General features: G+C 36.4%; 1 long non-coding RNA gene across 1 annotated transcript; it reads right to left on the bottom strand.

Moving 5' to 3' along the window:
• Positions 1-10,710: 10,710 nt before the first annotated feature.
• LOC121386801 lies at positions 10,711-24,449 on the bottom strand. Its single transcript, XR_005959706.1, has 3 exons — positions 23,719-24,449; positions 13,669-13,774; positions 10,711-11,785 (listed from the first exon to the last, which is right to left on the bottom strand). It is a non-coding gene; the product is annotated as an uncharacterized LOC121386801 (long non-coding RNA).
• Between the last annotated feature and the right edge of the window lie 210 nt (positions 24,450-24,659).

Raw genomic sequence — 24,659 nt, 5'->3', positions numbered from 1 at the left:
AGCAGTACGGGTCTGTCCGGCTTGCAACATCCCGATGGCCATCCCTCGCTGGAGTTGCGTCAGTCGCGGCATTTTTAAAATGTGATTCTGTTGTCTGTCACTACTCAAATTGAATTTATGCGATTAAATCCAGGTGTGTAGGCTTTATAAGCATTTCAATGAGTGTGTTTGCACTGGATTCATGATACGGATGATCCAGCACGTGCAAACAACGTGTTTTGAGAATTCGTGACGTCACACAGGTAATGAAATTGACACGCAGGTGGGACTGCGGTGTGGGTGTGTGCCATGTCCTTTAACACAGTTGAGGTTCAATTCCACCAAAGATACTGCTTTACAAAGTGCAATTCTTTCGCATTTTCAGGACCTGCGTTTCTTTTGCGTTTTAGTATATATTAGGAATAAACATAATGTGTTATGTTCGTCAGCGACTCGCATAATACAATTTGTATTCCTAATTATTGTTTTTCGGTATCGTCAATATCATATTAAATATATGATATTGACGATACCGAAAATCAGTCTGGTAATAACCTCTGTTGATTTTTTAAAACAGTGAAATAATAAAACGGAACCACTGTCAGTGTTCAGATTGAAAATACCTTTCCATTGACGTATATCATTTGATGATAGCTTTATTTTAGACTCCTCCAACCCCCATAATAGTTTTAGAGGTTATAATGGAACATCACTATTAGCAAATACGTCACAAACGGCACAGTTTGTTTCATAAAATGTCTCGTTTTGAGCCTTTATAATAAATTAAGGTACTAAAATACCACTGGCTCTAGGCCTGCAGAAATGCACTTGACAGGTTTTCCAAAGGCTTAACAGACTGTCGGATAAGCCAAAACAAAATACATGAAGACAAATATAACCCACAACGCAAGCTATAATTTTGTGTTCTCGGATAATAATTTTATTTGAACCTTTTTGTAATCGAAGAAACATCCAAGTGGTGTGTCAATTGCAAATTAATTGATATTTTAACTGATAAATTCTTCAAAAATAAGAAACGTTTGGAAATCCTTGTTTACTGAGATAAATGATCAATGAGCTGCTTGACCCATTGTTAACTTCCAGTTATATGTACTGACAAACAGTTTAAACATAATCAGTATGTAAATTTCTTAAAGCATTTTGTGAAGTGTGTAATAATTAGTCTTAAAGCTCTAGTCTCTAGAATGTTTTACACCGGCCCCGTTGATGTTGTGGTTAAGCCATCAGACATAAGGCTGATAGGTACTGGGCTCGCAGCCCGGTACCGGCCCCGTTGATGTTGTGGTTAAGCCATCAGACATAAGGCTGATAGGTACTGGGTTCGCAGCCCGGAACCGGCCCCGTTGATGTTGTGGTTAAGCCATCAGACATAAGGCTCATAGGTACTGGGTTCGCAGCCCGGTACCGGCCCAGTTGATGTTGTGGTTAAGCCATCAGACATAAGGCTATTAGGTACTGGGTTCGCAGCCCGGTACCGGCCACGTTGATGTTGTGGTTAAGCCATCAGACATAAGGCTGATCGGTACTGGGTTCGCAGCCCGATACCGGCCCCGTTGATGTTGTGGTTAACCCATCATACATAAGGCTGACAGGTGCTGGGTTTGCAGCCCGATACCGACTCCCACCCATAGCGAGTTTTAACGACGAGGTGTAAGACAACTAAACCGACTTCTCTCTGATTAACAACTAACCCACTGTCCTGGACAGACAGCCCAGATAGCTAGGTGCCCAGAACAACGTGCTTAAGCCTTAATTGGATATAAGCAAAAAAATAAGTTGAAATGAAATGAAGAATATGTTTTAATATTTAAGTATTTAGACAATAATCAACTTTTGTTTTCTTCCTCTTGTGTGCAATTCGTCTATTTCTTTTAGGTGGTACTTACAATTCAAACACTCCGAACATGATATAAACATAGCGTAGCGAGGTTTTAGATGGGGTAGGACTAGCAAGTTCTCATGTTAGAAATTACATGCAGGAGTACAGCTCAAATGAAAGATGGAAAATGCTGTTGATTTATGTATATTATTTCTGGAAAATACATATGTCCCTCAATGTGTATAATATAGAAAGTTTCATTATTGAAATACTCCGGAGACTGACAAAATCACCTTTAAAACAAATTGATCTTAAAGGAATGCTTAAGCAAGGCTTTTCGACTGGTATGCATATTCAACGATATATAATGCACATTACTGCTTAATATCAACAAGTATATAACGGGCGCAGCCATTTTGTTCCATTCCAGTCAATACGCCCTCTAGCGAGCTGGTGGTTACGTAATACTTAACGCGTAACGTCAGGAATGAGTCTTAGAACTAGAGAAACAAACTTACCTGGGTTTTTTGCGGGATGATAAAATAGTCATGCACTGCAATGTTCTCTAGTAATATACATCCCGGTAAGCCAGCAATAAGCAAAACAGGATCAACATTTTTGGTGTTATTTTACCGAAACAAGTTATATTTATATACTTTGAAAGTGTCATGACAAAAGCTTGTACACCGTGGGGGCTAAATTAAGCAAATACGTTTTGGAAAGCCATTTTATAGTTGTTCATCCAATACATTTCTTATAGTTTAGGCACATCTTCGTCTGCTTCCCCGGGTTTACATTTTTATTTGAATTTGTACCCCTAAAATATCATGGGCTATTCTTTTCGATTAGCAGCAAGGGATCTTTTATATGCACCATCCCACAGACAGGGTATTACATACCACGGCATTTGATATACCAGTCGAGGTGTACTGGCTGGAACGAACAAAAACAAAAGTAGCTGACAGCAGACATTTAACAAGAAGCTGAATTCGACTACGGCAACCACATGGCTGACATTGGTTGGGGTTCGGGATAATTAAAACAAAAGTATTTGGAAAAAGTGCTACCTCTCATATTTTTATTTTGAAATTATAACAAATTATACTATTCCTTTCATGTCTACATACATTAGTATATTCTACAGCACTCCAATTGATTGTGTTATATACGTTTTGCAAGATGCACAGACTAGAAGATAGTACATATATATTAAACTGGTATAATGTATTGTAATAATTACATACAGCATATTATACCAGTATTATTCACTTAAACAAGTAAACACATCTTTTGAATGGGAACGTGAAACAAAATAGCATGGACAAGTAAGAATGCAAAAGGGCAAGTGAGTTTTAAAATATTTGTTCAACTCCTGCCAGTTATGAATATCGCTTACAAGTATCAACATTCCTTACCAGTGATCTACATTCCTTACCAGTGATCAACATTCCTTACCAGTGATCAACATTCCTTACCAATGTTCTACATTTCTTACCAGTGATATATATTCCTAAACAAAGAAAACAATTCCTTACCAGCTATCAATATTCCTTAATAATGATCAACATTCCTTACCAGCTATCAATATTCCTTAAGAGTGATCAACATTCCTTACCAGTGATCAACATTTTTTACCCGTGATCAACATTCCTTAGGAGTAATCTACATTCCTTACTATTGACCAACATTCCTTACCAGTGATCTGCATTCCTTACCAGTGATCAACACCCCTTACCAGTGATCAACATTTCTTACCAGTGATCTACATTTCTTACCAGTGATCTACATTCCTTACCAGTGATCAACATTTCTTACCAATGTTCTACATTTTTTACCAGTGATATATATTCCTAAACAAAGAACAACATTCCCTACCAGTGACAAAATATTCCTGACCAGTGATCAACATTTCTTACCGGTGTTCTAAATTCCTTACCAGTGATATATATTCCTCAACAAAGAACAACATTTTTTACCAGTGACAAAATATTCCTTACATTGATTACCAGTGATTTGCATTCCTTATCCGTGATCAGTGTTCCTTACCAGTGATCTACATTCCTTACTAGCGATCAACATTCCTTAATAGTGATCAAGATTCCTTACCTGTGATCTACATTTCTTAACTGTGATCTACATTCCTTACCAGTGATAAATACTCCTTACCAGTGATCTACATTCCTTACCAGTGATCTACATTCCTTACCAGTCATCTACATTCCTTACCTGCGGTCTACATTCCTTTCCAGTGATCAACATGTATTACCAGTGATCAACATTCCTTACCAATGATCAACATTTCTTACCAGTGATCTACATTCCTTACCTGTGATCTAGTCCTTACTAGTGATGAATATTCCTTACCAGTGATCTACATTCATTACATGTGATCTACATTCCTTACCAGAGATCAACATTTCTTACCAGTGATTAACATTCCTTAGCAGTGAACAACCTTCCTTACCAGTGATCAACATTCCTTACAAGTGCTCAATAGTCCTTACCAGTGATCAAAATTCCTTAGCAGTGAACAGCATTCCTTACCAGTGACCTACTTTCCTTACCAGTGATCTACATTCCTTACCAGTGATCAATTTTACCAGTGATCTACATTCCTCACCAGTGATCAACATTCCTTACCATTAATGGACATCTGTGCCAGTAACCAGTGACTGCCGTTTGTAAAATCTTCAGGAGCTAAAACAATATCTCCTGAATTGCTCTCCTCAGAAATTAGCATACCTATATTTTTAAAATGTAAATGTCACCAAACTCATAATAATATTCAACAATAAAATTAATATCTGTTCTTGTTTCACTGTCATTTATAATTATATTATCCATCCTTTTGACAAGTTTCATAAAACACATATGAATTTAATCAGTCATTTTGCAGTTTTAACTGCTCATTAATAATTAATGACTAACTGTTCTCACTGATTAACTTTACGACGATCACTATATAACCACCACTGTCAAACAGTCAATTATCAATCACTGTTCTTTACGACGATCACTATATAACCACCACTGTCAAACAGTTAATTATCAATCACTGTTCTTTACGACGATCACTATATAACCACCACTGTCAAACAGTTAATTATCAATCACTGTTCTTTACGACGATCACTATATAACCACCACTGTCAAACAGTTAATTATCAATCACTGTTCTTTACGACGATCACTATCAACCACAAACAGTTAATTATCAATGACTGTTCTTTACGACGATCACTATATAACCACCACTGTCAAACAGTTAATTATCAATCACTGTTCTTTACGACGATCACTATATAACCACCACTGTCAAACAGTTAATTATCAATCACTGTTCTTTACGACGATCACTATTTAACCACCACTGTCAAACAGTTAATTATCACACTGTTCTTGTGAAATTTTCACTGGCGTCAGGCGTAAGTGTACGCGTCAAATTTGGTCAACGCTAATTTCCGGCCCCGGACAACACGCGAACATTTTGAAAGTAAAACTGAAAAATCGATAATTAAATATAGCAGTGAGTTACTGGTAAGTAAACAAGTAAATGAGAACAGTTGATACACGTTGTATTAAGGAAGACACCACTGTATTCTTTTTCTAAATGAAAACTTTTGGCTTCAGTTTCAATGTCTCCAAAAATTATATAAGTTAACAATATAAAATTCTCACCTTGCAAATTTGTTAAGGGGAGCGGGTTTTGGGGGTTTTTCTGCACGCCGAGGTATGATTTACGGGCGTGGGTGCCATCGCGTCAAACGGCAGTCACTGCAGTAACAAGTACTCTAACAGAAATTTTATAAATACCAGTAATATTGCTAATGGATTAGTGAAAGCATTAATTATTAATAAAAAAAAAAGTCACAAACAAATAACAAAACCAACCCTTCCTCGGAAACCATATTACTAGCGATATTTTCGCGGATAAGATAAACATCATTGGAATAGAGGGGGGGGGGGGGGGGGGGGGGGGGCGGCTGTATGAAGTTAAGTTGTGCCTACATTCGCAAGCTTGCAGATGTGTGTCTGTGTTACCGAGTTTCAATGGCGTTTACCACATTGTCTAACGCGAGTAATGAGCGCCTAAAAGTTGCGTGATCAAAGTTGTATAATGATAGCCTAATAGTTTTTTCTTTGAAATTGTACTGATCTTCAAAATTACTAATGAATAGCAGGCTCTGTCATTATTATGCATATCTGCCCTACCTAGACAGCTGTATTTAGAATTGTGCCCTTTACAGCTGTAATTTACAAATGTCCCTTTGTATCGTTCTGGTTTTTTTATGTATAACTGCCCTGCCTAGACCCAGCAGTCCCTAGAATAGTGCCTTTTAAAGTTTTAATTTGCAAGTGCTTACACGTGCCCTTTTGTATCGTTGTGTTGTTGTTGTTGTAGGCTATATCTGGCTTACCTAGACAGATCCGTCCCTAGAATAGAAAAGTTAAATTACAATGAAATATATGATAGTCATACTTATATACGAAGCAAAGTTGATTCTATAGGTTTCTCCGGGGTCCCCCTCCCCGTTCTCCGGCCAACAGTCAACACTAAAATTAACGATTTAGTGATTGAGATATAAGAATACCGAGTTTGATCTCTTGTAAATAATATACATATATATTTTTGGGTTACAAAAGAGGAAGTGATCACTGTCTGAAAATGAGTAATTTTGCTATCAAGATTCCAAGGGAAAAAAAAAAAATCCATTCTTTGGTTATAATACTATGCAAAATAACGCTTAAAATAGTTTATAAAATATAAATTATTGTTTACAAATGGCTAATTTTGCCATTCCAGGATGTCAAGAAAAGGCGTTTAAAGCCATCCAGTTTTAAAACTTTCCCCTAGGAAGCATACCCGGACCCCCGACACATCTCGTGCCATGCTTAGAAACGACCCTGATCATTAGCACACCGCACTTGTTCCGACGGGCCTCAAAGCTCATATAAGAGGGCGAGACGTAGCCCAGTGGTAAAGCGCTAGCTTGATGCGCGGTGGGTTTGGGATCGATCTCCGTTAGTGGGCTCATTGGGCTATTTCTCGCTCCAGCCAGTGCACCACGAATGGTACACGAAAGGCCGTGGTATGTGCTATCCTGTGGTGCATATAAACGATCCCTTGCTGCTAATAGAAAAACGTAGCCCATGAAGTGGCGCCAGTTGGTTTCCTCCCTCAATATCTGTGTGGTCCTTAACCATATGTCCGACGCCATATAACCGTAAATAAAATGTGTTGAGTGCGTTGTTAAATAAACCATTTCCTTCAAAGCTTATATAATAATCTTTATTAACGCCGCTAGCGCTACAGAAAACCGCAGCTAGTGATTTAGTGTACAGTTCCGTTCGTCCATATACACAAACGTATTCATATTAACTGCAAATATTAAAACTTTTACTTAACGAACCAATGTGCCCCTTTTTTTTGCACTCCCCCCCCCCCCCCCGAAAAAAAAAAAAAAAAAATATATATATGTCCTGGATCCATCCACGATGAGGGCAAATTTGCCAAACGCAAATACAATCGCGGACAGTGTGTAGAGGGACAGTAGCGAACGAGACCCGCTAATAGCTTGTTTCTTGGAATATATATATAAAGTACAAACATCATTAAGATGAGTTTCTTATTTAAATAAACAAGAGGTATGTCAGTCTAGAGAGCTCCGCTATTTAATGTTCAGTTCTGTTGATAGTAGGTGATAATTCAAAGACACTTTTGAATGTTAAAATTCTAAACTTCCAAAATATATCTCTGTTAGTTTGTTGACATTGTAAGAGAATCGCAGTATTAAGTTTCATAGCTATCCGATCAAAAATCAAAGTGAAGCTAGGCGTTCTAATGTTCTATTAAACTTATTTAATAAATATATAAATACAATTATTTATCGTCTTGCTATTAGTGTGTGGAATCGTCCCTAGAGGATCCTTGTACCAAGTTTCAGAATAAACTAATCAAAACTATAGGGAAAATATACTTTGAAATCTGGACATCTTTGTTTACAATTTAATTTTTAAAAAATGACAATAATCAAAATTTCTAAAATATCTCTCCACTAGTTTATGAAGACTGACCCTGGGAATCATTGTTTATAGTTTCAGAAATATCAATTCAAAACACTCAAACAATATAAACTTTGAGAGTTCCGGTGTTAAATATATATTATATTATTATTATTTGTTTTGCTATTGTTAATGTTTCCAACTATCAGACCCTTGCTGATGACTGAAATTTTGTTATTTTCAATATTAGACTGTACATCCCATGCATTTCTGATTGTCTTAAGATTTGCGCTAGCCTAACTTCATTTTATTCCCCAATATATATTTTTCTTGTGCATACTCACTGAGAGATACACATTAGTACGATCAGAAGCACACTGAATATACAAAACAAGACAATGGATTTAAGAAACAATGTTAGCCACTGAAGATATTTTCTAAGTTGGAAACAATAAAACTGAAACAATAAAAAAGGCAAACCATCTATCTAAAGAATGCATAATCATGAAACATTTAGCTATATACATCAAGAAAGCAATGTTTATACGCAATGAAAGTCTTCAAATTTAGTGTACATGTTGAATATATATGTCAAATAGTGGTATGTAACCATTCATATATAGTTTGGAAACAATTTTTGAATATGTATACAAAACGTTACAATGTCTAGGGGTAGCTACTGATGATTTATTTTTATTATTATTATTATTATTATTTTTTTTTTTTTATATATCAGGGGTGAGAGTGGGTATAGGGGTATCGGCGTGTGTAACCCTTGGCAATTCCAGATATGTACTTCTGTTTTTGTTTTTGTAAATATATTCAATATTCAATGATGCAGATGTTTCTTCATTTCTAGTAAAGTACTCGTTCATGCTTGTTACAATGTTTATTCATAAGGTTGGTACCGTAGAATCCATTTTGATATAATGTATGAATATTAACACCTTCCTGGTCACACTAACATAGTGCTTTTGTTAAAGGTGTGCACTTAAAGGAATGTGCAAAAAAAAACCCCACACAACAAACAAACGAACAAAACAACAAACAAAAACTACATTAAAATATTGACCTCAACAAGGATGAAATAAAACAATAATAATAATAAACAAAATAAAATGAACCCTTGGCTCCAGGACTAAGCTCACGAAGTGTAACAATAAAACACGTAAACCATCTAAAGTCCATCTAAAGAATACTAAACTGTGAAAAATCTATCTATATACATTAAGAAAGTAATTCATATAGGTAATGAAATTCTTTAATTTCAGTGCGTATTTAGACTATGTCAAATAGTGGCATGTAACGATTCATATAGTTTGGAAATTATTTTAAAATATGTACACAAAATATACAAACACTATTTAGTTGAAGAAACAATGAAAGGTAAAATGTCGTAGCTGGTCCAGGACCCCTAATATTATTTATTTATTTATTTATTTTTATTATTTATTTTATTTATTTATTTTTATTTTATTTTATTTTTTATTTTTATTTTTATTTTTTATTTTTATTATTTGTTGTTTTGTTGTTTGTTTGTTTGTTGTTGTTGTTGTTTTTGTTTGTTTGTTTGTTTGTTTGTGTTTGTTTTTTGTTGTTTTATTGGGGGGGGGGGGGGAGGAACCTGCATGTGCTGGATAATAATAAATAGGGGTAGCTATTCATGACAGGGTCAGGTTTTAAAATGATTTACATCAAGTTGGACGGATTGAGAAAAAATCTAATAAGATGAACCCTAGGCTCCAAGACTAAGTTCACAAAGTGTAACAATAAAACACGTAAATCACCTAAAGTTCATTTAAAGAATACGTAACTGTGACACATCTAACTATATACATTAAGAAAGCAATTCATATACGCATTTAGAACATATGTCAAATAGTGGCATGTAACGATTCATATGCAGTTTTGTAACGTTTAAAATATGTACACAAAAAAACGAACACTATTTAGTTAAAGAAACAATGAAAGGTACAATTATGTAGATAGTCCAGGAGGCATAGGCCGATTTCTTTTGGGAACCTGCATTTCCTGGATAATAATAATAGGGGTAGCTATTTTTGACATGGTAAAATAGTAGTGGTTTGTTTGTGCCCATTCAAACATAGTATGAATACGTCATGTCTATATTTAATAGGTACACCTGAACGTATGGCATGTTTTATATGAGAAAAAGAGTTGCACCGTGGGCTCGAAAACTTAAAGCTGAATTAGTCAGAAACGTTACTATGAAGGCAAATTCTGGACAACCCCTTTAACTTAAAGCTGAACCTTGAGATAAAGTAGTTATAACCAGACAAAAATGTTTTCCCAAGTTGTAGTCAAATACCAGATGAAAAGTTTAAATTTTGTTTTGTTTATTCACACCACTAGAGCACATTGGGGTTTATTAATTATCGACTATTGCATGTCAAACATCTTGTAATTTTGACATATAGTCTTAGAGAGGCAACCCGCTACACTTTTCCATTACTAGCAAGGAATCTTTTATATGCACCATCCCACAGACATGATAGCACATACCACGGCCTTTGATATGCCAGTCGTGGTGCACTGGCTGGAACGACAAATAGCGCAATGGGCAATACGAGATGATGATATTACATGTTATCATTCCCAGTAAATGCTATTTCAATTTTATAGCAAATTATTCAAAATTCCTTTTGGGTAAAAGGAAAAAGGAGAAAGAGTAGACTCTTGAATAGTTCAACAAAGGCCATGGTTTGTGCTATCATGTCTGTGGGAAGCACAAATAAAATATCCCTTGCTGCTAATCGGAAAGAGTAGCAACTGTAGTGGCGACAGTGGGTTTCCTCTCAAAATCTGTTTGGTCCTTAACCATATGTCTGACGCCATATAACCGTAAAATAAAATGTGTTCAGTGCGTCGTTAAATAAAACATTTCTTTTTTTTTTTTTTTTCTTTTTTTTGGGGTATGAAGCATTTAATTTAATTAATTGTAATTTTGATATATTGTCATGGAACCTGTTACATTTTTCCCATTGGGCCGACAGGGATCGGCCATTGATTGACCTGGGAATGCAAAGTATACAGTAAAATAAAGTGTAAATATACAGCACTTAGTTTATAACTTGAGTATGCTATTATTTTAAAATGAATGGTAAACAAATAAAACTAAAACAAAACACGAAAAGAAGCCCCCACCCACGAATCACCCCGCTTCAAAAAAAAAAAGAGAAGAAACAAACAAAACAAAACAAAACCATAAAAAAGAAGATGCCTAAACAGACAAACTGTTGTACTAAATGGGAAAAACTAAAATGGAATAACTGTTTTTTATCAAATAGAATAGAATTGGATTGATTCATTTAAAAATGAAATAAAATAAAACAAAAAAGTTAAAAATAACAAAATTAAACTAAAAATAGAAATAGAAATATGAACAAGAAAATGATAAATATATAAAATATAAGACAATAATATACGGCAATATAGATAAAAATAACTATAATTATTGGAAGGCAAAATCAGGTATTAGCTGTTAAAACATTAGGACAAAACACGTTGTATAAATGAAACCGCTAAATAAAGCAATTGGACATGTAATTCTGCCTTTAATGTCCTCGTACTGATTGATTGATTATAAGTAACAATTCAGGTAAAACTACCTAAATTCTCTGTTTCAGCATTTTGAGATATAATGTATATAGTTCATAATTTTTAACACACCCCCCCCCCCCCCCCCTCGTTTGTTAGTGAAAATGTTATGAGTTTAAAACTAATAATGTTTTTATATGAATTTTAACAGTATGCATTATACAGTTGCAAGCCACTTCATGAGATACCATTTAATATAAACAAACATTTGTTCTAGCATTAGCGTGTTTCTGTCTTCCGTATTCAGGTAGTAATTGCAGAAACGTGCAGGGTTGTGAGCTTGATTTTGGTTCCCGTTAGTTACTAGACACGTTCTGCACATCTTCAGCTTTCTTCTTTATTTTCCTGCAAAAAATATAATCCATTATTTATTCCTAATTTACATGACACAAATAGTAATATTTATTTTAGTGTTATAACAAAAATATCAATGTGTTTTGACATCAAAGATTAGTATTGAAATATACGAAATAAACAGAGGATAAAGATAAAGCACATTTGATTAGAATTTTTAAACAATCCAACTGATATTTAATAATAACAATTCAAGTAATTCAACCACTTACTAGTACTTAAAAAAACACCAAAGAAAACCCCAAGAAAAAAAAAAGTACACACAAAAAAACTAAACAAAACGCAAATGAAAACAACCGAAATAAAACAACAACAACCTAACTACCCCCGGTTCCCGAAAAAAGCCAACAAAAAACAACAACAAACCCACCTCCAAACAAACAATACATTACCACCCAATCAAGTAATGCAAATACACACACACACACACACACACACACACACACGTGCGTACGCACGTACAAACACATACGTACGCACGCACATACGTACGTACATATATATATATATATATATATATATATATATATATATATATATATATATATATATATATATATATATATATATATACATACATACATACATACATACATATATCAACTTCGATTTCTCGAAAACGCTGACCTCTCAAAATGAAGCGATGGTCCTGTTCGAATTGCTATTCAAATTAGTACTAACACACTTCGAAAATGATATAGTATTTTAAAGAAGAATGAAATAGCCAAGCAAAGCTCGGGTGTTTCGGCTGATGCCAGCTACTGGAGGATACAAATGTTAATTACAGAATAGTAGATTGCTGACTAAGCAGAATGAAGGCTATGTGTTTGGTAATCGGTGTGTGTGGAAGGACTTGTTAAAACACAGCCTTGGTGGCATAGTGGTTAAGCCATAGGACTACAGGCTGTAAGGTACAGGGTTCCCAGCCCAGTACCGGCTGCAATCCAGGGTGAGCTCTTATGGGTTTGGTGGGTAGGTGTAAGGCCACTACACCCTCTTCTCTCTCACTAACCACTAACCCACTATCCTGAACAGGCCAGATAAGAGAGGTGTGTGTCTATGGCAGCGTGCTTGAACATTAACTGGATATAAGCACAAACATAAGTTGAAATGAAATGATTCGTTAATTACAGAATAATAGATCGCGAATAAGCAGAACGAAGGATATATGTTTCGTTATCGGTTAGGGATTGGTGCGTGTGCGGAGGGACTCGTTAATTACATAATAATAGATCGCTGACTAAGCAGACTTAAGGCCACGCGTTTGGTTACCGGTGCATGTGCAGAGGGACTCGTTATTGACAGACATGGTCTAGTTACAGTCAAGAGATAGTAGTAATTAAATAGTGATAACATTTGACTTTTTTATTTTTACTCTCAAAAAGTGGATCGTGTAAAACTAGTCTGAACATTTACATTGTTAATGTTCAACTATATATAATTGGAGCTGTTTTGAACCAGTATTTTAATTTGTTTGTTATGCTCCGCCAATTTTCAAGTGAGCTGTTTTATTTAGTTATTTATTGATATTTAAAATATACAAAAAAGGAGCCGGAAAATGCCGCCAGGTAGCGGTGTGGTGAACTGCCATTTATATACTAAAGTTTGGGATGGGGACAGTACACCAAAGGTTATTACAAAATTAAATGAAATCCTTCATCTACAACACTGTTTCAATTTTGAGGTGTTCTATACGAACTTCTGAAAATCGAACTATTGCATCGCCCCTTTCAAATTTGAGTTATCAGTTTGACTACACATATAATTATATATGATTTAATTACCTATTGTCTGACACCCAATAGCCGATATATGTTTTGTGCTGGGGTGTTGTTAAACATCTATTCTATTCTATTATATTCTATTCTCATTACCTCTTATAAAGAACCCACACAGTAGGAATAGCAAGAGCAAGAAGAACTGCGATCACAATTCCCGATATAGCACCTGCACTTAAGGCCGACATGCGTTCTGGATAATCTAGAAATATACAACATAGCAATACTATACACAGCTATAACTCTTACACGTTTTGACAAGACGCGACTCCTATCATGAGTGCCGTCTGTAGATATGCTGGCAATGTTCATGTATACAGATAAAGGTTAGTAAACGAAGACCGACCAGACACACGCACACCACTCGCTAAAAACGACAAATATAAAACATATAAAATTACATTTTAGACGAAATTGCACAAGCTTTTGCTGAATATGACATGCAAATTATTCAATGAATACCATTAAACGATATAGGTAGACAGATTAATATTCTAGGCATCGACTGATTTGATTTGATGGCACTGCTCATCACAAATGTTCTCAACTGAAATACTGTTTGTCTGGGTGTGATATTCTTGTATTGTATGTCACCATTTTGACCTCGCAAATGACTGTGGAAGCCTTTGATAGAAGCATCCCAGTATGCATCAAAGACGATGTCAATGCGATCACTATTTGCAGCTGATGCTTCATGGAATGCTTATTTTATTCTCAAAGTTGGCTTCAAACCATTCTCAAACTCTTGATGGGACCTTGAACATGCTTGAGGTTTCACATACTTCATCGTCTGATGAAGAATCTATGACTAATTCTTTAACTGTAATGAAATTGAAGGTGTTAACGTCAGATTCCTGGCCACGGTTTCTGGTCATCAGTTTTTGCAATATCCATCTTATTGTAATGCCTCATTCCCCCTTAAATACACCAAAGGGGGTGATCCGGTCTCGTGACTTGGAAGGTGTATGTGATGATGAAATTTGCGAAAATACGTCATCACAGGGTGTTTCTGCTGTCAAGAGCATTAAGGTTCGTAGGAATAATGACTTAGTTCCTACGAATATCTTTATCCTAACTTTTGGTGAGCCAATCCTTCCGCAGTCGATTAAAACTGGTTATTTAAATGTATATGTTGAGGCTTACATACCAAATCCCTTGCGTTGTTTTAAGTGTCAGGAGTATGGTCATGGACAAAATATTGTTGTTGTGGGTAGGCTGATAATGACATCAGCTGCATCAATTGCAGGGGAAGTCACTGTGCCTACTCACGAGAGTGTGCAAAGTGGAAGTTGGAAAAAAATGGTTCAACAGGTAAAAGTTGAAAAACGCTTGTCTTTTGCTGAAGCCAGGAAACTAGTGGAGGCCGCAGCACATGTCACTGCATATCAGACATATGCTGCTGCTTTTAAGGTCTCTACCAGAAGCGTGTCAGTCAACACTGATATAACATGGCGTTATGATGAAAGTAAATATAAAACAACTTTTGGATACTGAAAAAAGCTAAAAAGCAGATAGCGAAACAAGTTTAGCGATAACATGAAGCTGTTAAAAAAAACGAAATATGCTGTTGAAAAACTGAAATAACGTAAGTCAGTTCAAATGTCTTTGGATTCTGAGAATCCATCAAGTAGATTGAACACTGAGATGCCAGGTCCCTCAGAGAGGAAAAGTAGTAAAAATAGTTCTTCGGAACGGATGACAAAAATTGAGCAGAGATCCGTCCCAATACATAACCCTTTTGATCCTTTGTCAGTGGATGTTTTTGATGACATGGATGATTCATCTCAGGATCATTCTCAGCCACAAAAGCCATCACGATCTAGGGCAAAGGAAAAGGTCAAAATAAACACCATACATCCACCCAGTGGCAAATAAATTCCTACAGTGGAACTGTCGTGGGCTTAGGCCCAACTTTGATGAATTAAGTATTTTAATTCAAAAACATAATCCTATTTCAGTATGTCTTCAAGAAACTTTCTTGAAGGACACTGATCATATTGCCATGAGAGGCTTTAACCTCTATCACAAGTTTCAAGAAACTGAAAATAGAGCACATGCCTCAGAATATACTGACATTAACTACAACTTTACAAGCTGTGGCTATAAAAGTCACGGCTCATAAAACTATAACTCTGTGTTTAGTTTATTTACCTCCACGAAACCAATTTACTTTTAATCCAAGGAATCTTCAATATCTCATTAACCAGCTACCTACTCCCTTTATTATTATGGGATAGTTTGACGGTCACCACACTTTGTGGGGATGTGAGGATGTAAATATTAGAGATAAACAACTGGAAGACTTAATTCTCAAAGCATTACTTGCTTTTATTTAATAATAGAAGTCATACATATTTTCATTCTGCAAATGGCTATTTCGCTTCTATATACTAGACCCTTTGTAGTCCTTCACTTGTTTTTGATTTTTCCTGGAATGTTGGTTCAGACCCTTGTGATAGTGTCCATTTTCCCTTATTTTTGGATACTGATGGACCTCCATTACTTGAAAGGGTTCAAAGGTGGAGGTTGGTGAAGGCAAATTGGGTAATTTTTGGCATCTGTGCAGTACTCGGCTGCAGAAACTATTCTTAAGACTTTGGCGTTCATTGCCCTTGTGACATTGCTAATTCAATGGCAGACAACGTTTCTCACAATTTGTCTTCTGCTTTCAGTACAGATTCTTTTACTTCTGTCAGAACTAAAGCTGAAAAGCAGTCCATTACTTGTTTCATCTGACAATGCTGAAGTATACAACAGGCATTTCTCTTTAGAGGAATTGTTGGGTGCTCTTTGTAGATCACATGGTACTTCAGTATCACCGGATGAAACTCATTATCAGTTATTGAAACATTTACCTGATTCATCTTTGATGGATCTTTTGAATATGCTTAATAGCATCTCGATTTCTGGAGACTTTCCTTCTGATTGGAGGAAAGCAATTAGCATTCCTATACCTACGTCTGGTAAGGATCCAACTAATCCTACTTGTTATCACCCTATCGCTTTGACAAGTTGCATTTGTAAATCCATGGAATGGAAGATCAATCATAGACTTGTCTGGTATCTTGAATCCCACTCATTGTTAACTAACGTGCAATGTGGGTTTAGATCTAGACGTAGCACGGTTGATTATCTTGTTAGATTTGAAATGTTTTGTAGGGAAGCTTTCATCCATAATCAGCATTTGGTTTCAGTGTTTGTTTATTTGGAGAAAGCTTACGATACCACGTGGAAGTATAAGATTTTAAATGACCTCCATGGCATGGGCCTTAGAGGTCGACTTCCAGTTTTTATTTCTCAATTTTTAAAAGATAGATATTTTAGAGTTCGGGTGGGGTCGACTTTGTCCGATATTCACCCACAAGAGATGGGTGTACTTCAAGGTAGTATCCTGTCTGTAACTCTATTTTCTGTGAAAATTAACAGCATCACCCATTGGTTAACATCTGGAGTGGATTGTTTGTTATGTGTCGATGATTTTCAGATTTGCTATAGATCGTCCAAAGGCAAAAACATTTTGTCTGCATATCTCCAGAAAAAAGGTCTCCACATAGTTTTTGAACAAAAATCCAATTCAAGTTGCGGAGGAGACCAAATGTCTGGGGGTTATATTTGACAGGAAGCTATCCTTTGTGCCTCATCTTAAATATGTTAAAAAGAACGACTTAAAAACTCTCAATACTTTAACAGTTATTGGTAATAAGGAATGGGGAGCAGACAGCAAGGTTATGCTTTGTCTGTATAGATCTCTTGTGAGGTAAAAACTTGATTATGGATGCATCATGTATGGGTCGGCATGCAAGTCTTATTTGCAGATGCTAGATCCTATACACAACCAGGGACTTGGGTTTTTCCTTGGTATATTTAGAACATCTCCTGTAGATAGCTTATACGTTCATGCACACGAACATTCTATGGGTGCAAGACGTGCAAAGCTTTCTCTGCAGTATGCTACCAAGATTAAATCTTTACCGAAACATCCTACACATAATGCAGTGTTTGATAACAAATATATGAAGTTGTTTGATGCAAGGCCAAATCGTATTCATAAATTTGGTTTTCTCATTAAGCGTTTTTTTGTCCCTTTCGAACATTGATTTAACTGACACTGGAAAGTTCTTCATATTTTGTTTTACCACCTTGTTGTATTACACAACCAAAAATTGTATTTGATCTGGCACATCTGAAGAAAGATCATACAGATGCTGTTGTTTAAAAACAGTTTTTCATGGAAATTCAAGACAAGTTCCATGATTACATTCCTGTTTATACAGACGGATCACAGGATGGGAATTCTGTGGCTTGTGCTACAGGTTTTCCATCAGACACACTACTTTCCATGAAATTGCCTGACTCTGTATGAATGTTTAGTGCAGAAGTTTGGGCAGTCATTACAGCCTTAGATGAAATTAAAAATTCGATTCCATCCAGATTTTAAATTTTTACCAACTCACTTCCGTGTCTCCAAGCTTTATACAATATAAAGCTGGACAATCCCTTAATTGGGATGGTGATACGAAAGTGTATTTTTATCCATTGCCAATAAAGATATTGTATTTTGTTGGGTGACAAGCCATGTTGGCATCAGGGGTAATGAAAAGGCAGATTCTGCTGCCAAATCTGCTTTGGAGTTACCTTGAGTCAGGGTTGGTGTACACTAATTGATTTTAAACATGATATCAACCAGTCTATCTTTTCGACTTGGCAACATGATTGGGATGGTGTGACTGTGAACAAGCTTCGTGCTATTAAGCCAGTCTTGGGATAGTGGCAGTCCTCCTATAGACAGTGCAGGAAGGATGAAATAAAATTGTGTCGTGCTCGTATTTGACCCATTCATTTATTTGAAAGAAAGATCCTCCACCTCAGTGTGTGTACTGTCAGTGTCTTCTGACGGTGCGCCACATTTTCCTGTAGTGTAAGCATCTTGAAGAAACTCAAACATATATATTTGGCCAGCGTAATGTGATGGAATCATTTCGATTCCATCCAGAATTTGTTTTACAATTTTTACGTGATACTGACTTTTACTTTAAATGTTATCTTTATATATATATATATATATATATATATATATATATATATATATATATATATATATATATATGTGATATTTGTATGTTTTGCACAGTTCTTTACACTGTGTTTTAATTTAACTGCTGACTTTTTATATTTATGTTGATCATCACTTACTGTTTGCATTTACCATATTTTGACACCCAATAGCCGATGTATTTTTCCTGCTGGGGTGTCGTTAAACAGTCATTCATTCATTCATTCATTTATTCACAAGTGACATTTCATCAATTATGCAAGCTGCGTGTCTTGGAATTGTTTCTTCCAGTGCTGTATTTTTCTGCAGGGTCTCCAGAAGTTATTAGAGATCACGGAACAGGTCAAGAGGATATTCAAGAACTTCTCTCATGTCAATATCTCATGTGTATGCTATTTGAGAATCATTGTTTGACCATTTGACTTGATCTTTGTTCCTTTATTGGTGTGAGTGAATATTTTCAACATGACTTTTGGGAGAGGGTCATGGAATTCAACTGATGGAGGATCACTGTCAAGAGGCTGTACTTTGAATGTTTCATATAGCTCTTTTCCTAGCATCTGAGCTCTAAATATGTCATCAGCCCTTGGATGTTTCATATAGCTCTTCTCCTAGCATCCAAGCTCTAAATATGTCACCAGCCCTTGGATGTTTCATATAGCTCTTCTCCTAGCATCTGAGTTGTAAATATGTCACCAGCCCTTGGATGTTTCATATAGCTCTTCTCCTAGCATCTGAGTTGTAAATATGTCATCAGCAATGTTCTTTGGAGATACAGTAGCATTAGCTATGTTTTGTAAATCAACTGATTCTTAACAATAATTCACAAAACCATCTATGACACCCACTATTGGTGTTCATCTTTCTTTATATGCTGACTGCAGAGTCTGCGTGATAAAGATCACTCTTGTTCAAGTTCAGCATATCACAGGACATTCTGATATAACCAATCCTATATTCAGCAGTCAGGTAGTACTGACTTACTAGCCCTATTTTCAGTCTGAAACGGCAGGTTCTGCCTGGTGTTTTGGTGTCCTTATTGGCGTCACAGTTTCTACACATGTCCAGAGCTGCCAACCCTTAGCCACAAGTGAGAGTAGCATTTATGACAAACAGAGTAGCAAATGCTATTTGAGCGTAGCATGGCTAAATGCCATAAACAACAGCAAAAGAAAACACCGAATAACACCAAATAACTATGTCATAGTACCCGCAAAAGACTGGGGCATGTTATTTTTAGCATGAATAACGCTTGTCGTCTGTTAAGGGATATGAACATACCCGAAGTGTAACGAATGTTGTCAAATAAGTCGGGCGATTTGAACAGGGTTATGAATGACCAGCATTGTTTTTAAAAACACCATCAAAATGCAATACATCCAAAATTAACTGTTGTGCAGTGATGTGATCAGTACTAAATTTGAATGCTTATATTCTTATTTCAAGTTAAAATTACTATATTCCTAACTTGCATAAGTTCACGTGCAATTTTCTATATACACATCATGCAAGCGTAACATAACTAAAGAACATTTCTTTGAAGGTTTTATAGTATGTAACACTGGGGTTGGCCTACAGTAAAACCACATGTCTGTTATTGAATACATCTTACTGTACATAACTGTTTGACAATGGTTCATAATCCGCAAATTATACTTTTATATGTTGGAATATATATATTTTTTAAAAGCTACAGAAATGAGGAATTAACTTTTTAATTACTGTATTCCATGATTACGTACAATTTGTAGACCTATAATTTGTGATAACGATGAAACGTATATGCTTGGCAAATAGAACATAATTCGTTAGTAGAAACGTTGGCCAAATACACTAATCATCCAGTTATGTTTATCTGTTGCAAAAGTTATTACTGGTTTTCATTAGCGTATCACACTGGATTGTTTTCAACTGAGCGTAGCAATTTTGGCATGTATGAACAAATGGAATTTTCCAACATGGATTTGACAGTCCTATCTGGATAGAATGCACCTTCCATAAAACGTTTGTCAAAATCGGGTTGATTTCTTTGCAACTGAGACATCTTTGCATAATATGCACTCAAACAACGTGCATAGATCAATTTGCCATAGGCAAAACACCATGGGATGAGTGAACGTACTGTGTAGATTCCAATCGCCTTCTCGCGATGCTTGTATCAGTCCCAGTGCAATGTCTCCTACCATGTCCATGTAGCTAGCCCAGAAGGCGGAGAGTGCCCCATTGGTCATTCTCAGAAAATGCATATACTTTGAGAACTAATAGAGAAGACCATTCAGCTGTTGATTACTCACAGTATTTCTGAAGACATATCGTGTTAGTCAGGTTATACTTATATTGTCCACCATCCATAACAGCAGCTAACGAACACTGGACAAGGACACCAGATGCTACAATGATATCTGTTAAGCCAGAATCCCTATACCTTTTGCCAATAACTGCCAGTGCATTGCAAATTGTATGAAATGACCCCATTCTCAAACTAACGTTCATGAACTGTTCTTGCTTCTTTCAGATGATTTCTATGGCTTTTGCATATATTGCCTGGTCAAATACAAGTACAATATTCTGGATGTGCAGTACACCCCTTATTTGTTCAGATTTGTTCAATATCTTGTACACAGTTGTAATGTCTGTAGCTGTGGCATTTACGCTAGATAGATAGCCTATCTGATCCTGTGATACGTCAACATCACGTACCATGATGTTAAAACCTGTCCAACTCATGGATTTATGGGGCGAAAATTCTACCTTTCGAGTTCGAGTACGAAACCATACCATATTCTTTATGCGAGCTTGCATGACGCCACTATTATGATTCGTTTCATTTGTTTGTAAAGGCTGTGACCCGATCTTTTCTCCGGTGATATAGATATATGGGAAGGTCTATGTTTGGTACAGTTATACTTCATGTCTTTGACTTCGTGATTTAAGGAATATTTGGTTTAAAGGATTCAGGTTGAACAGCTATTCCATTAACCCTGTGAGAAGTACCAGCCTCTCCCAATGTTTACTCTGATCTGTCAATATTATCCCAAGCTAACGTATTAGGAAGAATTGCATTGACTTCCCCTGCTGCCAGTGTTGCAAAGCATAGTGCTGTTACATCCCCATTCAACAAGGGTGTGCGATACTCCATAACCAAAGCGATTCAATGCTTTAATAGGCTCAAAATTCCCTGTTAGTGCTTTTAAAACACATGGTAACAAGATATGTTTTGGTGAAATCTTGGATACATTACTGACAGCTTGTATGTAATAGTGTGAAAATGAATCCATAAGCCACAAACATCATTTGCGCAACTTCACCAGTAAGTAGAGTTAACAGGAATATCTTCAAAACATCTGGTATGCTATCACATGCTTATTTCATTGAATATGGTAAAAAGGGGCCATGGTTTTGATACAGTCATGGATGATGTGATCTTGAGTGTTGCTTCCTTGATAATTTACTCGGTACCAGACGACTCCTTCAATACTGCCTGTTCATTCTTGAGCTTTTGATTCTCGTTTGCAAGCTCATAGTCAGGATATCAAAGAAAACCAGAAGCTTGCCCATTTTATCAGGAATTGTGTGGAGTGAACAACCAAATTCGTCTTCAAGGTTCCTTTGTATGTGGTTCCTTATTTAGTCCTTTACTGCGATGTTGTATTCGTGTTCATGTAAAATATCTTCAAGATATTGTACTAACCTATTGGTCAGTTCGACAAGCTTTATAACCTGTGGGGAAGGAAACAGAGTAGCACGAATGTACAGGAATAGTTTACTGTATGCTTCTTTCTCAACCATCATGTATTTACTATCGGCACTTTCTGGTAAATCAGTATTATCAGGTTTCTTCGTGTAGGCTGTATATCAATATACTTTGTAACACGACTTACGATAACGTGCCTCTGCAGCTACCAATTTTGTGGATACTATAGCCAGTACCTTCTGGTCATTCGTCTGCAGTGCTGTGTGCCGCACCATTTCATCAACACAGAGCTCTACACATTTTGACAATGGTTACTAACACTATTAGTACTACATTGTTACATTGTGAATAAGTAGACCTTATTTCACAACATATTAGTATATTTTGGGGTAGGTACTTTGTAAAGCAACTTGTCTCCCCGGTAATGTCTTTGCACATCATATCCACCTCCACTCTCACCTCCCTCACCCCTGGGCATACTTTATGCATGTCATTTTAATATATTAATATATACAATTCTTAAATCAAATACAATTCATGTTATATCAGTGAATAAGCCTGGGAGAGTTTTGGTGGAAAGGGGTACGCTTGGTGCGAATTCGTGTTTGTCGTTATTTCGGTGGTGGGGTGTGTGTTAAAAGTCGTGCAACACTTAATCTACCACTTCCATCTTGCTATCAAGGAAAAATTAACTCCATGGATGCATACCTTTCCAAAGATTCAAAAGAACCTTTGTCAGCTCTCTGGTACCGGTTGACTCCCTGGCCTGATGGACTAAAACTAAATACCCTTGAATTCTCTCTTGTATAAAAATAGGTTTTGAATATGATATCTAGTTTTATTGTTTGTTGCAATACGATTTTGAGTTTATATTTCTTTCGCATTTCATTAATATAAATTGGCTAAATCAAAATGGCGTCCAACATTAAAACCTGTCATGTGAACACTAACTGTCGATAGTGTACATAGTTGAATGTTACCGTTCACGTTGTTACACTAGCTGTGAACATTGCAACTGCAATGTGGACAGGTGAACACTAGCGCACCCTAAATACCCATCATAGAAATTGTAACCGCTAGTGTTCATTGTTACACTAGTGGACAGGTGAACACTAGCGCACCCTAAAAAGTCAGCATAGAAATTGCAACTACTAATGTGCATTGTTACACTGGTGGACAGGTGAACACTACCGGACCCTAAATACCCATCATAGAAATTGGCTAAACATGCAATATCAAACTGTGGACTTGCTCACATAATGTAATTCTTCTAGAGGAAGAAATGAACTAATGTTGTTTAATAAATTTATATGACACTTGATCGGATTCAATAGTGTTCAATGGGGTTTTTGAGCAAAATATTTGATAATAAAATCAGACCAACTCATCATATACTTACTCTGGATGTCCAGTTGTATCTTGTTACTTGAGGTAACAGCAAGGACACTCCAGTTTACCATCAAGCTGTTTGTTGCAGCGCAGAACACCTTCTGGCCCTGGTCTTGATTGATGTAGTTCTGTCGAAGGTGGTCGGGGTTCCTGGAATTCCTGGCAGTGACTCGTTATTGCCTGGTGACACCTCTCTGTACCACGTAACCTGCGAGACACTGGGAGCTGGTTTTGCACCTTGTATGACACAGGTAAAAACAACCAATTCCCCTTCTGTTATGTTAACTGAACCTGTCATTGATCCAGATATTTCAATGTTGACATTATTCACAGGAGCTGAAAGGTAACAAGAAAAGAAGAAAAGAAAGGTTTCATTTAACGATGCGCTGAATACATTTTTCAACTTCGGTTATATAGTGTCAGACCACACAGATAATCTGAGTTTAAACTAGCTACCGCCACTCTATGGACTACTCGTTTCGTTCAGCATAAAGGGATGTTTTCTATGTACCAGCCTATATATAGTATAGTATATATACCATAGCCTTTGATATACCAAAGGTGGGATTTAGCTCAGCCAGTTGATTGCTCGCCTGAGGTGCTTGCATCACAAGATTGAACCCCTCAGTGGATCCATTCAACTGATTCGTTTTTATCTCATTCCAACCAGTGCACCACAACTGGTCAAAGGCCGTGGTACGTGCTTTCCTGCTTTCTTATTAGAATTTAGAATTCCACTACTTTTTGAAGAATATATATACAGGCTCGTAGCTAACGGGGGGGGGGGGGGGCAGAAATCCGGAAAGCTATCTATCTATCTATCTCTCTCTCTCTCTCTCTCTCTCTCTCTCTCTCTCTCTCTCTCTCTCTCTCTCTCTCTCTCTCTCTCTCTCTCTCTCTCTCTCTCTCTCTCTCTCTCTCTCTCTCTCTCTATATATATATATATATATA

Source organism: Gigantopelta aegis, chromosome 12, assembly GCF_016097555.1.
Source record: "Gigantopelta aegis isolate Gae_Host chromosome 12, Gae_host_genome, whole genome shotgun sequence".
NCBI lineage: Eukaryota > Metazoa > Mollusca > Gastropoda > Neomphalida > Peltospiridae > Gigantopelta > Gigantopelta aegis.
Note: the sequence above shows the minus strand (reverse complement) of the source record. Positions and strands in the feature narration are given on the sequence as shown.